Raw genomic sequence first — 9,400 nt, 5'->3', positions numbered from 1 at the left:
GTGCGTTTAAGGTGCTTGGGCTTATCCGCAGATTTACCAACCTAATAACTGACCCAAAATGTTTAAAGGGATTATTCTGCGCCCTAATGTACCCGATTCTTGAATATGGCTGTGTTGTCGGGAACCATTTTGCCCAAGTCTAGACGGCAAAAATTGAACGAGTTCAGCGCTGCTCCACCAGAATCGTCTTCAGGCGATTCCTTGGTAGCACTGCCCAGTTGCCTACTTATGTAGTAAGATGTCGTATGCTGGTCCTAAAATCGCTTGAAAGCAGATGTGATCACGGTCAGACTATTTTTATCGCAAGACTCCTCAGTGAAAGAGATGTGGTTTTCCTCCTGGCTCGCATTCGCTATTGGAACATTCTCTGGAAACCCGCTGCGCAAAGCGATCGAAAACTTCTCAAACTCAAACTGCAAAGATATTTCACAGCTCACCCGCTGCGCAAAGCGATCGAAAACTTCTCAAACTCAAACTGCAAACATATTTCACAGCCCATGACTGTGAAATATTTCGCATTCAAAATTGTTGCAAATTTTTAAATGAAATATTTCGAAATTGGTTAAAGTCCAGATGGGCACTCGTCCGGGTTAGTACCGAACTTGACCCACAGGGGGCGCTGTGGTGCAACATTTCATCTGAGATTGCTCGATTATTTTTCATGCAGCTGAGCGGCTGTCAGATCGTTGCTGCCACAAATTGTAAATAAGTGTTTGTTTCACACATCTTCATACTCCTGCTCCTCTTGGTAAGAAATACAACTTTCCTAAACTAGTCGTGATAAATGTTGTTTAATGGTTTGTGGTTTCGCAGACACAAATGGCTACTGCATCGCGTCACCCACCGCCGTCATGGGGAATGGATAATTTTCACGCAAATTGGCGGTATGGTGTATAATGGAACGGGCAAAGATGACGCTACCTGCATCCTGCTTGGCGCGATGGCCAATAACGATATTGATGATGTTCGGCGCCGGTACCGTCATGCGTAACGAGTTCTGTTCCACGCGCCGGTAGAGTGTCCACGAGTGATTTCGTCGATCAGGCCTGCCCGAAGTTAACTTATTTTGTCTGCAACTTTACACCCAGTACATCATCAACCAGTACGAGAATCCGATGCCGATTTCGGTGCAATCCTGGATCCGCATCGACGGATCGGGTAACATCGACACCGCTGGACGCAGAGCGATGACTAACCCGCAATCCCGTACCGGAAACTGGAACCTGCAGGCCGTCGTAGGCAGTGCTGGTACTGGTTTTCGCACTTGGACTGTCCGTTTGTTGGCGTTCACAACGACCTGAATCATCGTGCTCAATCAACTGTGGCCTGAAGAAGCCAACGACGTCAATGCGGCCCAAGTCCATCGCTTTACGCATGTACCCCCCCTCCCCCCCTCACCGGTGCTGGAGGAAAAAATCGCAAAGTGCGGGAAAAGGTTACTACGGCCGTACTATCGGATGAAACTCGTGCCGAACACCGCGAAGGCGACAAGAAGGAAGCAAAGGAAGGTGCCAAGACGGCCTCAAAGGGTAAAACGCAGCGTTCGGTAGCAAGCTTAACACGGCCAAGGTGGAGGTGCAAGCTTTATACATCGCAACACCGGTCAAGGAGGAATTGAAGACGGATAATTCGACTAACTCTGGAACGGCTTTTCGCGCACCAGCTATTGCTACCGAGAACGACCGGCAACAGATAAGGTAGCAGACAGGACAGTGAACAAAACGTCCAGAGAACCGGAAGTGCTGTAACGTTCGAGTGTGTGAAACATGATGCTTAAAACCTGTACCTTGAACCCATTGATGCGGCGTGCTTTTCTTGCGTTTGATTTGTGATTGTACAATACAATTTGTACTACAATGTTTCAATTCGTTTTAAATATTAAAAACAAGCTGTGTGCTCTCTCTGAATGTCTCATTAATAACGGGTCAATGTTTCATTTTTATCTTGGATCCTTGGTATTTTGTTTCACAAGTTTCTATTCATCGGAAGTGCGTTATTATGACGTTAACGGTAATCTGTAATAGCTGCTAAATGGTGCTAATGTGGTGAAACGATGGCGCCTTTTCACGGACAGATAACCAGCAGTGGGCAGAATACGAGCCAGCAACGATCATCACCGAGACGATGCGCTTACTTTGCGTGGTTCGTGGGTTGGATAGTGAGTGTCGCGTCTTGAAGCACCGTTGTTGGCGGCGATCAGAAGCAGCACACTCGCGGCAGCTGTGAAGGATGTCTTCAGCAGGACACACACTTTGCAGATGACATGCTCGTCGCGCTTTACTAATATTCATCTCGTTGCGCAAATGGTGTTAGGTGAAACGCTGTGCGATGCTGTGATGCTGCGTCGTTTATCGATTATGATAATGATAATGTTTCCTTGCGCTACGTTGTTCAACGGATGTTGTTTTTTTTTTTGTATCGTTTAGTCATTGTCGTTAGTTATGTCCCTGTAATGTTATCGATCGTAGCGGGGCCGTCCAGGACCGTTTTGCGGGAGGTTAGTTTTAGGGGTACATTCTGAATGCTTATGAAATGAAAGTCGTAGAGGAGTTTTACAGCAAGCGTAACATCCTATCCTAACAGCCCGAACGAATCTGGTCTGCCTTGATCGGATATGGTTTTATTTATACTAAAAAAAAAAAGTTATTAATTCCGTACATTTGGTTATGGTTTGTGTTTTTGTTCTGCTTAAAGCCAATTGTTTAGCTTCTGCTTGGTGTTGGACAAAACTCGGGTTTTGATACTGTAGGCCGTTCTATTTTCCGCGGTGTGTTTCTATGTGTTTTGGTTTACAATGTGTGCGGTATAGTGTGAGGTGTTTTTGTGGGGAGTGTCACAAAACTGTCTCTTTTTGGTGTTGTGGGTTCTAACGCATATGGTGTTCCTGCCTTCGGCTCCCGGTGTGGCTATCTTTGCTTACGCTGGCTATTGGTGATAAGGTGCTATGCGTTGTGAGTTCACCTACTTTTGCATAAGTGTGTCTCAATCGTCTCATCTGCGAAATGTACAAAAGATGCTAGGGATAAAGGGATAAGTGGATGGTACATGCAACGAACGGCATAATTGCATGCAACCCAACCATGTAAAGAGAAAGACACGGAAATTTCTTCGCGTGATAGTACGGTTCCATTCACTCTCGAGAGTTGCACCCAAAAATGGTCGCATGCAAGAATGCCCTAAAGGGTCACCGAGACTTAACAGTCATCATCACACAACTTACCTGGTGCACCATCGTCTTATTTGCACGGCAGCCTCCTTGCGGGCGATTCACATGAGATATCTGCTTTGCTGGAAGAATAGTAAGGTACTTTGCATTCAAATTAGTAAGTTTTCATTGGTTCGATTTTGTTTTTTTTTTTTTTTAATCAGGGAGGAAACCATGCATAGGGACCCGCAACCAGTTGGACGGCTGCACAGCAGGGACCACCCCCCGGGTACTGTCGGATGCCTTCCGACTAAAACCTCCCCAAGCCTTCACCATTTTTTGTGCAGAAAAATGGTATAGACGAATCAGCAGATATCGTCTCGGCGCCGCGCTGTGACGTCGTGGTTAGAGACGTCTGGCGTATGAGCCTTACGACTTTGTACCAAATAGTGTAAGGGCTAATGAGACCCTTACACTACCGAGCACAAGTCCGCTTCTCCTGACACTGTATTTATTGACGGATGCACCCTATTAGATCCTCCCAACCTTTGCCAAGTTACATGAAAATCAGTGACTACTTTGCTCGCGTTGCCGTCAGCGCATTAAGGGCAAATATTCGAGCAATATTTGAATTTAACCTCAAGCTGAACAGCTCGATTCGAGTAGTTTGAATAGCCGTTGGGAATTGGGTACAGCCGTTGCATTTGGCCGCGAATGTTAATGCTTAGAATTAGTTGCATTGATATTGCGCTACCGGTGCTGCATGTTAACACGAATGCGCCACATTATTTTCCGATGCGATAAAATGCCAAAATTGCAGAAACGCACACCACAGATGAAAAGTGGCTGCACTTGTTTGTGCGTGTTCGGTATGCTTATGAAGATCGTGAAAATGTGTTGTGCTTGCTGTTCGATTGTGTTGCGATCTATTGCACCAGCAATCGAGGCATGGAATACCTGAGCATGAATCGAAAACGAGAAAATGCATGTTTGTCTCGCGCACGATAGCCCCAATTTAAGAACAATCGTACAATCGAACAAATTAAAATAACAAAAACACACCGATCTCATGTGCGTGTGTGTGCACATAACCCCACAGGAATGTCAAGAGCTAATCGATCATAACAAATATACCGCCAAAAGCGTTTTATCACCGCTCTATGCGTATCTGCGACAATTGTGCAAATTTTTTACATTACCTTGGAAACAGCATGTAAGTATCATTGGTTTTTATTTTTCCCAATCCTACTACCATACGCTAACAAAGTAACAAAGGCGTTACGCATGAAAAATATTAATTAATTAACCATCTAAAAAATAAGGTAAGCATCCGAAGAGGCCGCCCCCACACGGCCATGAAGTCAATGTTTGAGATGCTGGCATGCCATGCGAAAGAAATCACTTCGAGTATGAGCCTGGCATATTTTTATTTTCCGCTAACAAAACACTAACATGAAATAAAAACAAAAAGACATGCAACCATAATGTTTAACACATCAACTAACTTAGCTGACTCAACCAATAATAACAAAAATTTCATTACGCATACGCTATTGTTCACACACACACATTTTATTAATATATTTGCAGGGAGCATATTCGGCTTATTAACATCATGCAGGATCTAGAGGATCCGCAGGATGCTGTGGAGTGGCTACTGCGGTGGAAGCTGCTGAAACCGAGCCAGGAATGCCGGCGATGCGGTGACCCGATGAACCTCCGGACGAATCTTCGGGTAGGGGTATGTATTGACGGATGTAGATGGGTATGTGGGAAGCGGCTCTGTCGAAACGCCTCATTAAGTGTGCGAAATGGATCGTTTTTCGCTGGGTCGAAACTTTCCCTACAGAAGATAATGATGCTCATATATTTTTGGAGCATGGAGATAGGTGTCGACAGAGCCGCAATCGAAGCGGATGTAAACCGTAAAACTGTGATGTCGTTTTACCGTAAAATCCGCTCCGAGTTGATGTATCTCGATCAGTACACCGGATCGATGATTGGTGGTCCCGGTAAAACTGTCGAGATAGACGAAACAAAGCTGGTCAAGAGGAAATACAATCGCGGCAGAATTAATCCCTCCAACGAAGAATGGTTGGTTGGAGGTATTTGCCGCGAGACGAAAGATATATTCCTCTGTCGCGTAGCCAAGAGGACCGCACCAATATTGGGCAACCTTATACGGTCCAACGTTGCTGCGGGGACCAGGATTTTAACCGACTGTTGGCGCGGTTACAATCAACTGGACCAAGTGGGATATTTGCATGCCACCGTGAACCACACTACGTATTTCATAAATCCAGATGATGACACTGTCCACACGCAAACGGTGGAAAATTTATGGAGGTGGCTTAAGCACTTCCTTAAGAAAAAGGGTACCAATAGGTCTTCCCGCTTAAATTTTTACCTGGCGGAGTATGCTTTTCGCCGGAAGCATAAGGACAACGTATTTGCTGCACTCTGTGCAGCACTTACTTTTGCTTGAAGCGCTGTTGCTTCCCTTTTTACCAGCTTTGCTTTCGTCCTTTTCCCCTTAATGAAACTCTTGCTGCCGTTGCCCAGTTGCATTTGAATCAGTAGACTACTTTGATTTCCTTTGGGCTACCGTGAGCAGTCCTGCACATACCATCTGCAGCAGGCCAAAGCCTTAATGCGCTGACGGCAACGCGAGCAAAGTAGTCACTGATTTTCATGTAACTTGGCAAAGGTTGGGAGGATCTAATAGGGTGCATCCGTCAATAAATACAGTGTCAGGAGAAGCGGACTTGTGCTCGGTAGTGTAAGGGTCTCATTAGCCCTTACACTATTTGGTACAAAGTCGTAAGGCTCATACGCCAGACGTCTCTAACCACGACGTCACAGCGCGACGCCGAGACGATATCTGCTGATTCGTCTATACCATTTTTCTGCACAAAAAAATGGTGAAGGCTTGGGGAGGTTTTAGTCGGAAGGCATCCGACAGTACCCGGGGGGTGGTCCCTGCTGTGCAGCCGTCCAACTGGTTGCGGGTCCCTATGCATGGTTTCCTCCCTGATTAAAAAAAAAAAAACCAAAATCGAACCAATGAAAACTTACTAATTTGAATGCAAAGTACCTTACTATTCTTCCAGCAAAGCAGATATCTCATGTGAATCGCCCGCAAGGAGGCTGCCGTGCAAATAAGACGATGGTGCACCAGGTAAGTTGTGTGATGATGACTGTTAAGTCTCGGTGACCCTTTAGGGCATTCTTGCATGCGACCATTTTTGGGTGCAACTCTCGAGAGTGAATGGAACCGTACTATCACGCGAAGAAATTTCCGTGTCTTTCTCTTTACATGGTTGGGTTGCATGCAATTATGCCGTTCGTTGCATGTACCATCCACTTATCCCTTTATCCCTAGCATCTTTTGTACATTTCGCAGATGAGACGATTGAGACACACTTATGCAAAAGTAGGTGAACTCACAACGCATAGCACCTTATCACCAATAGCCAGCGTAAGCAAAGATAGCCACACCGGGAGCCGAAGGCAGGAACACCATATGCGTTAGAACCCACAACACCAAAAAGAGACAGTTTTGTGACACTCCCCACAAAAACACCTCACACTATACCGCACACATTGTAAACCAAAACACATAGAAACACACCGCGGAAAATAGAATGGCCTACAGTATCAAAACCCGAGTTTTGTCCAACACCAAGCAGAAGCTAAACAATTGGCTTTAAGCAGAACAAAAACACAAACCACAACCAAATGTACGGAATTAATAACTTTTTTTTTAGTATAAATAAAACCATATCCGATCAAGGCAGACCAGATTCGTTCGGGCTGTTAGGATAGGATGTTACGCTTGCTGTAAAACTCCTCTACGACTTTCATTTCATAAGCATTCAGAATGTACCCCTAAAACTAACCTCCCGCAAAACGGTCCTGGACGGCCCCGCTACGATCGATAACATTACAGGGACATAACTAACGACAATGACTAAACGATACAAAAAAAAACAACATCCGTTGAACAACGTAGCGCAAGGAAACATTATCATTATCATAATCGATAAACGACGCAGCATCACAGCGTCGCACAGCTTTTCACCTAACACCATTTGCGCAACGAGATGAATATTAGTAAAGCGCGACGAGCATGTCATCTGCAAAGTGTGTGTCCTGCTGAAGACATCCTTCACAGCTGCCGCGAGTGTGCTGCTTCTGATCGCCGCCAACAACGGTGCTTCAAGACGCGACACTCACTATCCAACCCACGAACCACGCAAAGTAAGCGCATCGTCTCGGTGATGATCGTTGCTGGCTCGTATTCTGCCCACTGCTGGTTATCTGTCCGTGAAAAGGCGCCATCGTTTCACCACATTAGCACCATTTAGCAGCTATTACAGATTACCGTTAACGTCATAATAACGCACTTCCGATGAATAGAAACTTGTGAAACAAAATACCAAGGATCCAAGATAAAAATGAAACATTGACCCGTTATTAATGAGACATTCAGAGAGAGCACACAGCTTGTTTTTAATATTTAAAACGAATTGAAACATTGTAGTACAAATTGTATTGTACAATCACAAATCAAACGCAAGAAAAGCACGCCGCATCAATGGGTTCAAGGTACAGGTTTTAAGCATCATGTTTCACACACTCGAACGTTACAGCACTTCCGGTTCTCTGGACGTTTTGTTCACTGTCCTGTCTGCTACCTTATCTGTTGCCGGTCGTTCTCGTTAGCAATAGCTGGTGCGCGAAAAGCCGTTCCAGAGTTAGTCGAATTATCCGTCTTCAATTCCTCCTTGACCGGTGTTGCGATGTATAAAGCTTGCACCTCCACCTTGGCCGTGTTAAGCTTGCTACCGAACGCTGCGTTTTACCCTTTGAGGCCGTCTTGGCACCTTCCTTTGCTTCCTTCTTGTCGCCTTCGCGGTGTTCGGCACGAGTTTCATCCGATAGTACGGCCGTAGTAACCTTTTCCCGCACTTTGCGATTTTTTCCTCCAGCACCGGGGAGGGGGGGAGGGGGGGTACATGCGTAAAGCGATGGACTTGGGCCGCATTGACGTCGTTGGCTTCTTCAGGCCACAGTTGATTGAGCACGATGATTCAGGTCGTTGTGAACGCCAACAAACGGACAGTCCAAGTGCGAAAACCAGTACCAGCACTGCCTACGACGGCCTGCGGGTTCCAGTTTCCGGTACGGGATTGCGGATTAGTCATCGCTCTGCGTCCAGCGGTGTCGATGTTACCCGATCCGTCGATGCGGATCCAGGATTGCACCGAAATCGGCATCGGATTCTCGTACTGGTTGATGATGTACTGGGTGTAAAGTTGCAGACAAAATAAGTTAACTTCGGGCAGGCCTGATCGACGAAATCACTCGTGGACACTCTACCGGCGCGTGGAACAGAACTCGTTACGCATGACGGTACCGGCGCCGAACATCATCAATATCGTTATTGGCCATCGCGCCAAGCAGGATGCAGGTAGCGTCATCTTTGCCCGTTCCATTATACACCATACCGCCAATTTGCGTGAAAATTATCCATTCCCCATGACGGCGGTGGGTGACGCGATGCAGTAGCCATTTGTGTCTGCGAAACCACAAACCATTAAACAACATTTATCACGACTAGTTTAGGAAAGTTTAGGAAATTTTGTCGTGCGGGGTTGTATTTCTTACCAAGAGGAGCAGGAGTATGAAGATGTGTGAAACAAACACTTATTTACAATTTGTGGCAGCAACGATCTGACAGCCGCTCAGCTGCATGAAAAATAATCGAGCAATCTCAGATGAAATGTTGCACCACAGCGCCCCCTGTGGGTCAAGTTCGGTACTAACCCGGACGAGTGCCCATCTGGACTTTAACCGCGAGCAGAAATGTCAGGGAAAACGCTTGGATTCCGATCGAAGAAATATTTCAATCCTAAAATTTCAGCGCTGAAAATTTCGAAATATTTCATTTAAAAATTTGCAACAATTTTGAATGCGAAATATTTCACAGTCATGGGCTGTGAAATATGTTTGCAGTTTGAGTTTGAGAAGTTTTCGATCGCTTTGCGCAGCGGGTGAGCTGTGAAATATCTTTGCAGTTTGAGTTTGAGAAGTTTTCGATCGCTTTGCGCAGCGGGTTTCCAGAGAATGTTCCAATAGCGAATGCGAGCCAGGAGGAAAACCACATCTCTTTCACTGAGGAGTCTTGCGATAAAAATAGTCTGACCGTGATCACATCTGCTTTCAAGCGATTTTAGGACCAGCATACGACAT

The 9,400-nt window shown here is 45.8% G+C and overlaps 1 long non-coding RNA gene across 1 annotated transcript; it reads right to left on the bottom strand.

Annotated features, from left to right (window-relative positions):
• Positions 1-7,618: 7,618 nt before the first annotated feature.
• Positions 7,619-8,712, bottom strand: LOC133391635 (uncharacterized). The gene is made up of 2 exons (XR_009765119.1): positions 8,528-8,712; positions 7,619-8,451 (listed from the first exon to the last, which is right to left on the bottom strand). It is a non-coding gene; the product is annotated as an uncharacterized LOC133391635 (long non-coding RNA).
• Positions 8,713-9,400: the final 688 nt, after the last annotated feature.

This window comes from Anopheles gambiae, chromosome 2 (genome assembly GCF_943734735.2).
Source record: "Anopheles gambiae chromosome 2, idAnoGambNW_F1_1, whole genome shotgun sequence".
Lineage (NCBI taxonomy): Eukaryota > Metazoa > Arthropoda > Insecta > Diptera > Culicidae > Anopheles > Anopheles gambiae.
The sequence above is the reverse complement of the archived record's forward strand: the minus strand, read 5'-3'. Positions and strand labels throughout refer to the sequence as shown.